At 45.8% G+C, this 16,482-nt stretch overlaps 1 pseudogene; it reads left to right on the forward strand.

Moving 5' to 3' along the window:
* Window positions 1-728: 728 nt before the first annotated feature.
* LOC129863323 (large neutral amino acids transporter small subunit 4-like) overlaps window positions 729-16,482 on the forward strand; it is a 46,787-nt pseudogene continuing 31,033 nt past the window's right edge.

The following is a 16,482-nucleotide window of genomic DNA, read 5'->3' on the forward strand; positions in this document are numbered from 1 at the left end:
TGCGGATGAGTTGAGAGAGAGAGACCGCAGGCTAGTCATGTTCGGACCGGTTAGTCATTCATCATCAGTTTCCGCACCGGGTACGGAACAGAAGTCCGTCGTTACCTCCAGCGCGTAATTGACCCCCCCCCCCCCCCCCCCCTGCTCACCCTCATCCCCTCTCTGAAACGTTGCTGTTGTAGCTGGACACCGGGCAGATTTCAGTTTAAACGTGTCGCTGTCACACTGTTACCTAGGTAATAACACCCGGGTTGATGTGCGTGTCCATGTGTCTTATAGCGGAAGGTGGGAGAAGTTGAGAAATAACAGGGAGGGGGAGTGGGGGAGGGAAGGACTCTCATGGGCCAAGAACAGAGGCAAAGAGAGAGTTCCATACGAATCACCTTGAAGGTCAAAGGACCACGTGGTCACATAAGAGTTGTGAGTTTTGGTGGGGGGGGGGGGGTCTGCTGGTTCCTATGGTGATCATCAACATTCAGAATGTTCCTGAACAATAATAAAGTTCAATAAAGTAATTCATGTAACTGTGATCACATGATATTGTATTCAAAACAACCACTACCCAGTGTGAATAACTGCTGAAATAACCTCTCTCTGTTTTCAAACAGACCTGTAAAACCCTGATCTCCAGAGATACTGGCAGAGGGCCTCACTATATTCTGTCTAGAACACTTTCTGCCCCCCCCCCCACCCCACCCCCCCACCCCCCCACACCCTCTCGTCTGGTCATGGCTCCGTCCCTGGCCACAGCATTCGCCAGGCGGTGGTGGATGGCGTTGACAGCCGTCATAGAGAACCTGTTTTTCTCAGCTGTCCTGCTGGGCTGGGGATCGCTACTCATCATGCTCAAGTCTGAAGGTTACTACTCCTACATGTGCAATGGAGAAGGTAAGACCAACATGCCACCTCTCTTTTTACCTGCTCTTTATAATGATTGTGTTCTGATAGTCAGGGGGTATAGGGGTAGCTGTCTAGAAGGGAGACCCCAGAAACAGCTGTCTAGGAGGGAGACCCCAAGATCATTAGCTGTCTAGGAGGGAGACCCCGGAAACATTAGCTGTCTAGGAGGGAGACCCCAGAAACAGCTGTCTAGGAGGGAGACCCCAAGATCATTAGCTGTCTAGGAGGGAGACCCCGGAAACATTAGCTGTCTAGGAGGGAGACCCCAGAAACAGCTGTCTAGGAGTGAGACCCCAAGAACATTAGCTGTCTAGGAGGGAGACCCCAGAAACATTAGCTGTCTAGGAGGGAGACCCCAGAAACATTAGCTGTCTAGGAGTGAGACCCCAAGAACATTAGCTGTCTAGGAGGGAGACCCCAGAAACATTAGCTGTCTAGGAGGGAGACCCCAAGAACATTATCTGTCTAGGAGGGAGACCCCAGAAACAGCTGTCTAGGAGGGAGACCCCAAGAACATTAGCTGTCTAGGAGGGAGACCCCAATAACATTAGCTGTCTAGGAGGGAGACCCCAAGAAACATTAGCTGTCTAGGAGGGAGACCCCAATAACATTAGCTGTCTAGGAGGGAGACCCCAAGAAACATTAGCTGTCTAGGAGGGAGACCCCAGAAACAGCTGTCTAGGAGGGAGACCCCAAGAACATTAGCTGTCTAGGAGGGAGACCCCAAGAACATTAGCTGTCTAGAAGGGAGACCCCAAGAACATTATCTGTCTAGGAGGGAGACCCCAGAAACAGCTGTCTAGGAGGGAGACCCCAAGAACATTAGCTGTCTAGGAGGGAGACCCCAAGAACATTAGCTGTCTAGAAGGGAGACCCCAAGAACATTAGCTGTCTAGGAGGGAGACCCCAGAAACATTAGCTGTCTAGGAGGGAGACCCCAAGAACATTAGCTGTCTAGGAGGGAGACCCCAGAAACATTAGCTGTCTAGAAGGGAGACCCCAAGAACATTAGCTGTCTAGGAGGGAGACCCCAGAAACATTAGCTGTCTAGGAGGGAGACCCCAAGAACATTAGCTGTCTAGGAGGGAGACCCCAAGAACATTAGCTGTCTAGAAGGGAGACCCCAAGAACATTATCTGTCTAGGAGGGAGACCCCGGAAACATTAGCTGTCTAGAAGGGAGACCCCAGAAACAGCTGTCTAGGAGGGAGACCCCAAGAACATTAGCTGTCTAGGAGGGAGACCCCGGAAACATTAGCTGTCTAGGAGGGAGACCCCAGAAACAGCTGTCTAGGAGTGAGACCCCAAGAACATTAGCTGTCTAGGAGGGAGACCCCAGAAACATTAGCTGTCTAGGAGGGAGACCCCAAGAACATTATCTGTCTAGGAGGGAGACCCCAGAAACAGCTGTCTAGGAGGGAGACCCCAAGAACATTAGCTGTCTAGGAGGGAGACCCCAGAAACATTAGCTGTCTAGGAGGGAGACCCCAAGAACATTATCTGTCTAGGAGGGAGACCCCAGAAACAGCTGTCTAGGAGGGAGACCCCAAGAACATTAGCTGTCTAGGAGGGAGACCCCAATAACATTAGCTGTCTAGGAGGGAGACCCCAAGAAACATTAGCTGTCTAGGAGGGAGACCCCAAGAAACATTAGCTGTCTAGGAGGGAGACCCCAATAACATTAGCTGTCTAGGAGGGAAACCCCAAGAAACATTAGCTGTCTAGGAGGGAGACCCCAGAAACAGCTGTCTAGGAGGGAGACCCCAAGAACATTAGCTGTCTAGGAGGGAGACCCCAAGAACATTAGCTGTCTAGAAGGGAGACCCCAAGAACATTATCTGTCTAGGAGGGAGACCCCAGAAACATTAGCTGTCTAGGAGGGAGACCCCAGAAACATTAGCTGTCTAGGAGTGAGACCCCAAGAACATTAGCTGTCTAGGAGGGAGACCCCAGAAACATTAGCTGTCTAGGAGGGAGACCCCAAGAACATTATCTGTCTAGGAGGGAGACCCCAGAAACAGCTGTCTAGGAGGGAGACCCCAAGAACATTAGCTGTCTAGGAGGGAGACCCCAATAACATTAGCTGTCTAGGAGGGAGACCCCAAGAAACATTAGCTGTCTAGGAGGGAGACCCCAATAACATTAGCTGTCTAGGAGGGAGACCCCAAGAAACATTAGCTGTCTAGGAGGGAGACCCCAGAAACAGCTGTCTAGGAGGGAGACCCCAAGAACATTAGCTGTCTAGGAGGGAGACCCCAAGAACATTAGCTGTCTAGAAGGGAGACCCCAAGAACATTATCTGTCTAGGAGGGAGACCCCAGAAACATTAGCTGTCTAGGAGGGAGACCCCAAGAACATTAGCTGTCTAGGAGGGAGACCCCAAGAACATTAGCTGTCTAGAAGGGAGACCCCAAGAACATTAGCTGTCTAGGAGGGAGACCCCAGAAACATTAGCTGTCTAGGAGGGAGACCCCAAGAACATTAGCTGTCTAGGAGGGAGACCCCAGAAACATTAGCTGTCTAGAAGGGAGACCCCAAGAACATTAGCTGTCTAGGAGGGAGACCCCAGAAACATTAGCTGTCTAGGAGGGAGACCCCAAGAACATTAGCTGTCTAGGAGGGAGACCCCAAGAACATTAGCTGTCTAGAAGGGAGACCCCAAGAACATTATCTGTCTAGGAGGGAGACCCCGGAAACATTAGCTGTCTAGAAGGGAGACCCCAGAAACAGCTGTCTAGGAGGGAGACCCCAAGAACATTAGCTGTCTAGGAGGGAGACCCCGGAAACATTAGCTGTCTAGGAGGGAGACCCCGGAAACAGCTGTCTAGGAGTGAGACCCCAAGAACATTAGCTGTCTAGGAGGGAGACCCCAGAAACATTAGCTGTCTAGGAGGGAGACCCCAGAAACATTAGCTGTCTAGGAGTGAGACCCCAAGAACATTAGCTGTCTAGGAGGGAGACCCCAGAAACATTAGCTGTCTAGGAGGGAGACCCCAAGAACATTATCTGTCTAGGAGGGAGACCCCAGAAACAGCTGTCTAGGAGGGAGACCCCAAGAACATTAGCTGTCTAGGAGGGAGACCCCAATAACATTAGCTGTCTAGGAGGGAGACCCCAAGAAACATTAGCTGTCTAGGAGGGAGACCCCAATAACATTAGCTGTCTAGGAGGGAGACCCCAAGAAACATTAGCTGTCTAGGAGGGAGACCCCAGAAACAGCTGTCTAGGAGGGAGACCCCAAGAACATTAGCTGTCTAGGAGGGAGACCCCAAGAACATTAGCTGTCTAGAAGGGAGACCCCAAGAACATTATCTGTCTAGGAGGGAGACCCCAGAAACAGCTGTCTAGGAGGGAGACCCCAAGAACATTAGCTGTCTAGGAGGGAGACCCCAAGAACATTAGCTGTCTAGGAGGGAGACCCCAAGAACATTAGCTGTCTAGAAGGGAGACCCCAAGAACATTATCTGTCTAGGAGGGAGACCCCAGAAACAGCTGTCTAGGAGGGAGACCCCAAGAACATTAGCTGTCTAGTAGGGAGACCCCAAGAACGTTAGCTGTCTAGGAGGGAGACCCCAAGAACATTAGCTGTCTAGGAGGGAGACCCCAAGAACGTTAGCTGTCTAGGAGGGAGACCCCAAGAACGTTAGCTGTCTAGGAGGGAGACCCCAAGAACATTAGCTGTCTAGGAGGTAGACCCCAGAAACAGCTGTCTAGAAGGGAGACCCCAAGAACATTATCTGTCTAGGAGGGAGACCCCAGAAACAGCTGTCTAGGAGGGAGACCCCAAGAACATTAGCTGTCTAGAAGGGAGACCCCAAGAACATTATCTGTCTAGGAGGGAGACCCCAGAAACAGCTGTCTAGGAGGGAGACCCCAAGAACATTAGCTGTCTAGGAGGGAGACCCCAAGAACATTAGCTGTCTAGGAGGTAGACCCCAGAAACAGCTGTCTAGAAGGGAGACCCCAAGAACATTATCTGTCTAGGAGGGAGACCCCAGAAACAGCTGTCTAGGAGGGAGACCCCAAGAACATTAGCTGTCTAGAAGGGAGACCCCAAGAACATTATCTGTCTAGGAGGGAGACCCCAGAAACAGCTGTCTAGGAGGGAGACCCCAAGAACATTAGCTGTCTAGGAGGGAGACCCCAAGAACATTAGCTGTCTAGGAGGGAGACCCCAAGAACATTGTCTGTCTAGGAGGGAGACCCCAAGAACATTATCTGTCTAGGAGGGAGACCCCAAGATCATTAGCTGTCTAGGAGGGAGACCCCAAGAACATTATCTGTCTAGGAGGGAGACCCCAAGAACATTAGCTGTCTAGGAGGGAGACCCCAATAACATTAGCTGTCTAGAAGGGAGACCCCAAGAACATTAGCTGTCTAGGAGGGAGACCCCAAGAAACATTAGCTGTCTAGGAGGGAGACCCCAGAAACAGCTGTCTAGGAGGGAGACCCCAAGAGCATTAGCTGTCTAGAAGGGAGACCCCAAGAACATTATCTGTCTAGGAGGGAGACCCCAGAAACAGCTGTCTAGGAGGGAGACCCCAGAAACAGCTGTCTAGGAGGGAGACCCCAGAAACATTAGCTGTCTAGGAGGGAGACCCCAGAAACAGCTGTCTAGGAGGGAGACCCCAGAAACAGCTGTCTAGGAGGGAGACCCCAGAAACAGCTGTCTAGGAGGGAGACCCCAAGAACATTAGCTGTCTAGGAGGGAGACCCCAGAAACAGCTGTCTAGGTGGGAGACCCCAAGAACATTAGCTGTCTAGGAGGGAGACCCCAAGAACATTATCTGTCTAGGAGGGAGACCCCAGAAACAGCTGTCTAGGTGGGAGACCCCACATCCCCTTTTAAGATTCCTATCCTGACACGTCTCCTCTCTCTAGGTAACCACACCACCTCCCCCAACCTGTCTTTCCCCCGCCCTCCACCAGGGGGCGATCATGACTACAGTGATTACTACTCAGAGGAGGAGGAGGGTGTGGTGGGGCTGGGGGATGGGGTAGAAATGAGGCCTCTGGCTCTCCAGGACCCTTACGGACCCACGAGGATGAACGGCTGGCTCATCTGTAAGGACCAGGATGAGATGTTAAACCTGGCCTTCACCGTGGGATCATTTCTACTCTCAGCCATCACCCTGCCGCTGGGCGTCGTCATGGACAAATACGGACCACGCAACCTACGAATGCTGGGCAGGTAGGAGCGGGGGAGAGGGAGGGATGTGTCTGTGTGTGTATAGTCTCAGTTAGTCTCATTTGTATGATTTGTATTGTCTAATGTATTGATGTATTGCCTAATGTATTGATGTATTGATGTATTGATGTATTGATGTATTGGTGTATTGGCTAATGTATTGATGTATTGGCTAATGTATTGATGTATTGTCTAATGTATTGATGTATTGATGTATTGTCTAATGTATTGATGTATTGTCTAATTTATTGATGTATTGTCTAATTTATTGATGTATTGTCTAATTTATTGATGTATTGTCCAATGTATTGTCTAATGTATTAATGTATTGTGTAATGTATTGATGTATTGTCTAATGTATTGATGTATTGTCTAATGTATTGATGTATTGTCTAATGTATTGATGTATTGTCTAATGTATTGATGTATTGTCCAATGTATTGTCTAATGTATTAATGTATTGATGTATTGTGTAATGTATTGATGTATTGTCTAATGTATTGATGTATTGTCTAATGTATTGATGTATTGTCTAATGTATTGATGTATTGTCTAATGTATTGATGTATTGTCTAATGTATTGATGTATTGTCTAATGTATTGATGTATTGTCTAATATATTAATGAATTGTCTAATGTATTGATGTATTGTCTAATGTATTGATGAATTGTCTAATGTATTGTCTAATGTATTGATGTATTGTCTAATGTATTGATGTATTGTCTAATGTATTGATGAATTGTCTAATGTATTAATGAATTGTCTAATGTATTGATGTATTGTCTAATGTATTGATGAATTGTCTAATGTATTGTCTAATGTATTGATGTATTGTCTAATGTATTGATGTATTGTCTAATGTATTGATGAATTGTCTAATGTATTGATGTATTGTCTAATGTATTAATTAATTGTCTAATGTATTGATGAATTGAGTAATGTATTGTGTAATGTATTGTCTAATGTATTGATGTATTGTCTAATGTATTGATGTATTGTCTGTGTATTCCAGTGCCTGTTTCTCCTTTTCCTGTCTCCTCATCTCCTACGGTGCATACAATCCTGATGGTGAGTAGCTGTAACCTGTTGATTAGATTACAGTGTATTAGTCACATGATGTAATAGCAGGGTACAGTGCCCATATGTAGGTAGCGTACTAGCGGTAGCTATTCAGCAGCCTGATGGTCTAGGGGTAGAACAGGCTATGTTGGCTGAGGTCCTTGATTATCTTGTTGACCTTCCTGCGACAGCTGGTGTCGTACTGTAGGTTCTCAACTTCTTGGGTAGTAAGATGGTACATTTCATTGGAATTTTACACACTCATCCACACTGTAAATAATTATTCTGGGGAGTGAAATGAAATTAACAACAAACAAACAAAAACATATTGAATTAGCAAATTTTTTTCAAGAATAAATTCAACTTGATATGTTGCTCAAAATGTAACGTCAGTATATTTTATGATTATTTATGACTTATGACCAAAGATAGAGAAAATTGATTGAACTCATCGGAAGTTTGGTTTTTAATCTCGTCTTCAGAGGATGGTGGGTAAATGCAACAATTTTAGACTTGATGATTATTTTACACGTTGTTTGGCGAATGTAAAGTATAATCTATTTTAGTATGAAGCAGCAGGTGGATCATGAGGAAGGTAAAGTATAATCTATTTTAGTATGAAGCAGCAGGTGGATCATGATGAAGGTAAAGTATAATCTATTTTAGTATGAAGCAGCAGGTGGATCATGATGAAGGTAAAGTATAATCTATTTTAGTATGAAGCAGCAGATGGATCATGATGAAGGTAAAGTATAATCTATTTTAGTATGAAGCAGCAGGTGGATCATGATGAAGGTAAAGTATAATCTATTTTAGTATGAAGCAGCAGGTGGATCATGAGGAAGGTAAAGTATAATCTATTTTAGTATGAAGCAGCAGGTGGATCATGATGAAGGTAAAGTATAATCTATTTTAGTATGAAGCAGCAGGTGGATCATGATGAAGGTAAAGTATAATCTATTTTAGTATGAAGCAGCAGGTGGATCATGATGAAGGTAAAGTATAATCTATTTTAGTATGAAGCAGCAGGTGGATCATGATGAAGGTAAAGTATAATCTATTTTAGTATGAAGCAGCAGGTGGATCATGATGAAGGTAAAGTATAATCTATTTTAGTATGAAGCAGCAGGTGGATCATGATGAAGGTAAAGTATAATCTATTTTAGTATGAAGCAGCAGGTGGATCATGATGAAGGTAAAGTATAATCTATTTTAGTATGAAGCAGCAGGTGGATCATGAGGAAGGTAAAGTATAATCTATTTTAGTATGAAGCAGCAGGTGGATCATGATGAAGGTAAAGTATAATCTATTTTAGTATGAAGCAGCAGGTGGATCATGAGGAAGGCGTATCAAAACCATCAAGCAGAGTTCAATGATGAAACCATTCACACATTTCCAGCTTTTAATAGTAGAGGCAAATGCACTATCAGGCCATGCTTACTGTAAAACCTCTGTAAAACTTACTCTAAAACCCCTGTAAAACATACTGTAAAACTTACTGTAAAACCTCTGTAAAACTTATTGTAAAATCTCTGTAAGACTTACTGTAAAACATCTTTAAAAGTTACTGTAAAACCCCTGTAAAACTTACTGTAAAACCTCTTTAAAACTTACTGTAAAACCTCGAGTCACTGCTGGAGGTTTGAGCAGGGTGCTCAACAATACCAGAATGGGTTAAACTGACACATTATCATCTAAAGTTCAAAGTATTCAGACCCCTTGATTTTGTTACATTACAGCCGTATTCTTACATTTATAAAATTACACACATGACAAAGCCAAAACAGATGTTTTATTTATGTTTGCAAATATATTAAACATTTAAAATAGAAAATCCTTATTTACATCAGTATTCAGACCCTTTGCTATGAGACTCGGAATTGAGCTCAGGTGCATCCTGTTTCCATTGATCATCATTAAGATGTTTCTACAACTTGATTGGAGTCCACCTGTGGTAAATTAAATTGATTGGACATGATTTGGAAAGGTACACACCTGTCTAGATGAGGTCCCACAGTTGACAGTGCATGTCAGAGCAAAAACCAATCCACGAGGTCGAAGGAATTGTCCGTAGAGCTCCGAGACAGGATTGTGTCGAGGCACAGATCAGGGGAAGGGTACCAAAACATTTCTGCAGCATTGAAGGTCCCCAAGAACACAGTGGCCTCTATCATTCTTAAATGGAAGAAGTTTGGAACCACCAAGACTCTTCCTAGAGCTGGCCGCCCAGTCAAACTGAGCAATCGGGGGAGAAGGGCCTTGGTCCGGGAGGTCACCAAGAACTAGATGGTCACTCTGACAGAGCTCCAGGGTTCCTCTGTGGAGATGGGAGAACCTTCCAGAAGGACAACCATCTCTGCAGCACTCAGGCCTTTATGGTAAAGTGGCCAGACGGAAGTCACTCCTCAGTAAAAGGCACATGACAGCCCGCTTGGAGTTTGCCAAAAGGCACCTAAAGTCTCTCAGACCATGAGAAACAAGATTCTCTGGTCTGATGAATCCAAGATTGAACTCTTTGGCCTGAATGCCAAGTGTCACGTCTGGAGAAAACCTGGCACCATCCCTACGGTGAAGCATGGTGGTGGCAGCATCATGCTGTCGGGATGTTTTTCAGCGGCAGGGACTGCGAGACTAGTCAGGATCAAGGGAAAGATGAACGGATCAGTGTACGGAGAGATCCTTGATGGAAACCTGCTCCAGAGCACTCAGGACCCCAGACTGGGGCGAAGGTTCACCTTCCAAAAGGACAACAATCCTAAGCACACCCAAGACAACACAGGAGTGGCTTTGGGACAAGTGTCTGAACGTCCTTGAGTGGCCCAGCCAGAGGCCGGACTTGAACCTGATCGAACATCTCTGGAGAGACCTGAAAATAGCTGTGCAGCGACGCTCCCCATCCAACCTGACAGAGTTTGAGAGGATTGGCAGAGAAGAATGGGAGAAACTCCCCAAATACAGGTGTACCAAGCTTCATACCCAAGAAGACTAGACGATGTAATCGCTGCAAAAGGTGCTTCAACAAAGTACTGAGTAAAGAGTCTGAATACTTATGTAAATTATATTTCAGATGTCTTCTTTTTTATTGGCCAAAATGTACAAAAACCTGTTTTTGCTTTGTCAAAATGGGGTATTGTGTGTAGATTGAGGAAAAGCAACTATTTAATCCATTGTAGAATAAGTAACGTAACAATGTGAAAAAGTCAAGGGGTCTGAATACTTTATGAATGCATTATAAAGTACATGAGTCAATGTTAAACATTACAATCCTATTCCAGAAGTAGGGATCTAGACAGGATGTGAAACACCATCATAGTGTTTAGAGGCTGTAGAGAGGAAACACCATCATAGTGTTTAGAGGCTGTAGAGAGGAAACACCATCATAGTGTTTAGAGGCTGTAGAGAGGAAACACCATCATAGTGTTTAGAGGCTATAGAGAGGAAACACCATCATAGTGTTTAGAGGCTGTAGAGAGGAAACACCATCATAGTGTTTAGAGGCTATAGAGAGGAAACACCATCATAGTGTTTAGAGGCTGTAGAGAGGAAACACCATCATAGTGTTTAGAGGCTGTAGAGAGGAAACACCATCATAGTGTTTAGAGGCTGTAGAGAGGAAACACCATCATAGTGTTTAGAGGCTGTAGAGAGGAAACACCATCATAGTGTTTAGAGGCTGTAGAGAGGAAACACCATCATAGTGTTTAGAGGCTATAGAGAGGAAACACCATCATAGTGTTTAGAGGCTGTAGAGAGGAAACACCATCATAGTGTTTAGAGGCTGTAGAGAGAGGAAACACCATCATAGTGTTTAGAGGCTGTAGAGAGGAAACACCATCATAGTGTTTAGAGGCTGTAGAGAGAGGAAACACCATCATAGTGTTTAGAGGCTGTAGAGAGGAAACACCATCATAGTGTTTAGAGGCTGTAGAGAGGAAACACCATCATAGTGTTTAGAGGCTGTAGAGAGAGGAAACACCATCATAGTGTTTAGAGGCTGTAGAGAGGAAACACCATCATAGTGTTTAGAGGCTGTAGAGAGAGGAAACACCATCATAGTGTTTAGAGGCTGTAGAGAGGAAACACCATCATAGTGTTTAGAGGCTGTAGAGAGGAAACACCATCATAGTGTTTAGAGGCTGCAGAGAGAGGAAACACCATCATAGTGTTTAGAGGCTGTAGAGAGGAAACACCATCATAGTGTTTAGAGGCTAGAGAGGAAACACCATCATAGTGTTTAGAGGCTGTAGAGAGAGGAAACACCATCATAGTGTTTAGAGGCTGTAGAGAGGAAACACCATCATAGTGTTTAGAGGCTGTAGAGAGAGGAAACACCATCATAGTGTTTAGAGGCTGTAGACAGAGAGTGTTTAGAGGCTGTAGAGGAAACACCATCATAGTGTTTAGAGGCTGTAGACAGAGAGTGTTTAGAGGCTGTAGAGAGGAAACACCATCATAGTGTTTAGAGGCTGTAGACAGAGAGTGTTTAGAGGCTGTAGAGAGGAAACACCATCATAGTGTTTAGAGGCTGTAGAGAGGAAACACCATCATAGTGTTTAGAGGCTATAGAGAGGAAACACCATCATAGTGTTTAGAGGCTGTAGAGAGAGGAAACACCATCATAGTGTTTAGAGGCTGTAGAGAGGAAACACCATCATAGTGTTTAGAGGCTGTAGAGAGGAAACACCATCATAGTGTTTAGAGGCTGTAGAGAGGAAACACCATCATAGTGTTTAGAGGCTGTAGAGAGGAAACACCATCATAGTGTTTAGAGGCTAGAGACAGAGAGTGTTTAGAGGCTGTAGAGAGGAAACAGCACCTAAAGTGAAGGATGTTCATCGACACTAAACACAACTCAAAACAACCATTTCCTGTTGTCCTCCCACTTCCTGGCAGGGTGAGGAAGAGGAGTTACGACACACATGTCATGTTTCAAAACGTCCCAGGATGATGTGTTTCAACATTCCAGCAAAGTTCATGGTTTTTCTCTCCTTCACGTTGGTGACAGATCAGTTGCCAAGCAGTTTTTGGTGTTACGGAACACTTGATTTTAACACTGTAATAAATAACATGTTTAATGGGGTTTGGTCTTCGTCATGTTGCCATTCGTTTTTACACTTCAACAGTGTTGTGTATCTCCACCTTCCTCCACAGAGCTGTCTGTACTCATCTTCATCGCGCTGACGTTCAACGGATTCGGAGGCATGTGCATGACTTTCACCTCCCTCACGGTAAGAGGCACGACTTTCACCTCCCTCACGGTAAGAGGCACGACTTTCACTTCCCTCACGGTAAGAGGCACGACTTTCACCTCCCTCACGGTAAGAGGCATGACTTTCACCTCCCTCACGGTAAAAGGCATGACCTTCACCTCCCTCACGGTAAGAGGCATGGCTTTCACCTCCCTCACGGTAAGAGGCATGACCTTCACCTCCCTCACGGTAAGAGGCATGACCTTCACCTCCCTCACGGTAAGAGGTATGACCTTCACCTCCCTCACGGTAAGAGGCATGACCTTCACCTCCCTCACGGTAAGAGGCATGACCTTCACCTCCCTCACGGTAAGAGGCATGGCCTTCACCTCCCTCACGGTAAGAGGCATGGCCTTCACCTCCCTCACGGTAAGAGGCATGGCCTTCACCTCCCTCACGGTAAGAGGCATGGCCTTCACCTCCCTCACGGTAAGAGGCATGACTTTCACTGCCCTCACGGTAAGAGGCATGGCCTTTCAACTCCCTCACGGTAAGAGGCATGACCTTCACCTCCCTCACGGTAAGAGGCATGACTTTCACCTCCCTCACGGTAAGAGGCATGACCTTCACCTCCCTCACGGTAAGAGGCATGACTTTCACCTCCCTCACGGTAAGAGGCAGGACCTTCACCTCCCTCACGGTAAGAGGCATGGCCTTCACCTCCCTCACGGTAAGAGGCATGGCCTTCACCTCCCTCACGGTAAGAGGTATGACTTTCACCTCCCTCACGGTAAGAGGCATGACTTTCACTGCCCTCACGGTAAGAGGCATGACTTTTACCTCCCTCACGGTAAGAGGCATGACCTTCACCTCCCTCACGGTAAGAGGCATGACTTTCACCTCCCTCACAGTAAGAGGCATGACTTTCACCTCCCTCACGGTAAGAGGCATGACTTTCACCTCCCTCACGGTAAGAGGCATGGCCTTCACCTCCCTCACGGAAAGAGGTATGACTTTCACCTCCCTCACGGTAAGAGGCATGACTTTCACTGCCCTCACGGTAAGAGGCATGACCTTCACCTCCCTCACGGTAAGAGGCATGACCTTCACCTCCCTCACAGTAAGAGGCATGACTTTCACCTCCCTCACGGTAAGAGGCATGACTTTCACCTCCCTCACGGTAAGAGGCAGGACCTTCGCCTCCCTCACGGTAAGAGGCATGACTTTCACCTCCCTCACGGTAAGAGGCAGGACCTTCACCTCCCTCACGGTAAGAGGCATGGCCTTCACCTCCCTCACGGTAAGAGGTATGACTTTCACCTCCCTCACGGTAAGAGGCATGACTTTCACTGCCCTCACGGTAAGAGGCATGACTTTCACTGCCCTCACGGTAAGAGGCATGACCTTCACCTCCCTCACGGTAAGAGGCATGACCTTCACCTCCCTCACAGTAAGAGGCATGACTTTCACCTCCCTCACGGTAAGAGGCATGACTTTCACCTCCCTCACGGTAAGAGGCCTCCCTCACGGTAAGATGCATGACTTTCACCTCCCTCACGGTAAGAGGCATGACCTTCACCTCCCTCACGGTAAGAGGCATGACCTTCACCTCCCTCACAGTAAGAGGCATGACTTTCACCTCCCTCACGGTAAGAGGCATGACTTTCACCTCCCTCACGGTAGGAGGCATGACTTTCACCTCCATCATGGTAAGAGGCATGACTTTCACTGCCCTCACGGTAAGAGGCATGGCCTTTCAACTCCCTCACGGTAAGAGGCATGACCTTCACCTCCCTCACGGTAAGAGGCATGACCTTCACCTCCCTCACAGTAAGAGGCATGACTTTCACCTCCCTCACGGTAAGAGGCATGACTTTCACCTCCCTCACGGTAAGAGGCCTCCCTCACGGTAAGAGGCATGACTTTCACCTCCCTCACGGTAAGAGGCATGACCTTCACCTCCCTCACGGTAAGAGGCATGACCTTCACCTCCCTCACAGTAAGAGGCATGACTTTCACCTCCCTCACGGTAAGAGGCATGACTTTCACCTCCCTCACGGTAAGAGGCATGTCCTTCACCTCCCTCACGGTAAGAGGCGTGACCTTCATCTCCCTCACGGTAAGAGGCATGGCCTTCACCTCCCTCACGGTTAGATGCATGACTTTCACCTCCCTCACGGTAAGAGGCATGACCTTCACCTCCCTCACGGTAAGAGGCATGACTGTCCGTCCGTCTGTCTGTCTGTCTGTACAGTGTTTAGTAGACAGAGATACTTGGTTGTGATGCACATCGCGCTCTTAGCAAGCTTTTTACTCCACTTAAAGGGGCAGTGCAGTTATAAAAGTGATTTTCCAGCTTTAAAAAAAAATATTTCCAAACTATGAGTTCGAAATAACACTCTGAAATTGTGAAAATGATAATGCCCTTTTTTGTGTAAGAGCTGATTAAAAGTAACATTAGCTAATGACGTTACTGACACAGTTAGCTAGCAAGCTCTTTCTAGCTCTTCTGACATGAACTGCTTGTTCCATTTACCCTAAAGTTGTAGCTAGACTGTAGCTGCACCTCAATGAAGAGGGACTGTAGATCAGCATGTCACTCAGCGATTGCTTCCTTTGATCAGCTGCAGCTGAAAGAGGCTAGAGGCTACTGACTCGGGAGTCGTGCCAACAGGCAGCTGCATCGTGAAAACTCATAATGTTAGCGAGCTAGCAACAATACTCTCTGCTCTCCTGCACCTGACTTCTGCACCAGTAGCGCACAACCTTGACACAGCCATTAAACTCTGTAACTGTTTGAAAGCCACCATTTGTCTCATGGTGAAATCCCTGAGGGGTTTCCTTCCTCCACGGCAACTGAGTTAGGAAGGACATCTTTATCTTTGTAGTGACTGGGTGTATTGATACACCGTCCAAAGTGTAATGAATAACTTCACCATGCTCAAAGGGATTTTCAATGTCTGCCTTTTTTAGTTTTTTTACCCATCTACCAATAGGTGCCCTTCTTTGAGAGACATTGGAAAACCTCCCTGGTCTTTGTGGTTGAATCTGTGTTTGAAATTCACTGCTCGACTGAGGGACCTTATAGATAATTGTATGTGTGGGGTACAGAGATGAGGTAGTCATTCAAAAATCATGTTAAATACTATTATTATACACAGAGTGACTCCATGCAACTTATAATGTGACTTGTTTAACATATTTTTACTCCGGGAACGTATTTAGATGTATTTCTTGCCATAACAAAGAGGTTGAATACATATTGACTCAAGACATTTCGGCTTTACATTTTTTAAATAATTTGTAAATAAAACAAATTAAAAAACATAGTTCCACTTTGACATTATGGGGTATTGTGTGTAGAGGCCAGTGACACAACAGCTCAATGTAAACCATTTTGAATTGAATACTTTCTGAAGGCGCTGTAACTACAGTAGCCAACTAGCTTTTTGGTGGAATAATTCATCATTTTGTGATTAGCTGCACTGGTTAACTGGTTAGCAGCATCCCCTTTACTTTCTGTTACGTATAGTGGGATGTCTAATGGATTGTCTCATCAAAATAATGTCCACATTATTTACAGATGTATATATTAGCTTTGACTAATTCTTACAAAAAAAAGATTGCAGCGAGAGTGCAGTATAACTATAATATAAGTATTACTGCGTTCAAAATATATATTATTATTATTATTATTATTATTATTATTATTATTATTATTATTATTATTATTATTATTATTATTATTATTATTCTGCGTTCAAAATATTGCAGTCGACTGCATGTTTTTTGTCCTAAAGATGACGCTGCAACGCTGTGTCACGTCACTAGAGATCTGTCAACGCTGTGTCACGTCACTAGAGATCTGTCAACGCTGTGTTACGTCACTAGAGATCTGTCAACGCTGTGTCACGTCACTAGAGATCTGTCAACGCTGTGTCACGTCACTAGAGATCTGTCAACGCTGTGTCACGTCACTAGAGATCTGTCAACGCTGTGTCACGTCACTAGAGATCTGTCAACGCTGTGTTACGTCACTAGAGATCTGTCAACGCTGTGTCACGTCACTAGAGATCTGTCAACGCTGTGTCACGTCACTAGAGATCTGTCAACGCTGTGTCACGTCACTAGAGATCTGTCAACGC

Source organism: Salvelinus fontinalis, chromosome 10 (assembly GCF_029448725.1).
Source record: "Salvelinus fontinalis isolate EN_2023a chromosome 10, ASM2944872v1, whole genome shotgun sequence".
In the NCBI taxonomy this organism is placed as follows: Eukaryota; Metazoa; Chordata; class Actinopteri; order Salmoniformes; family Salmonidae; genus Salvelinus; species Salvelinus fontinalis.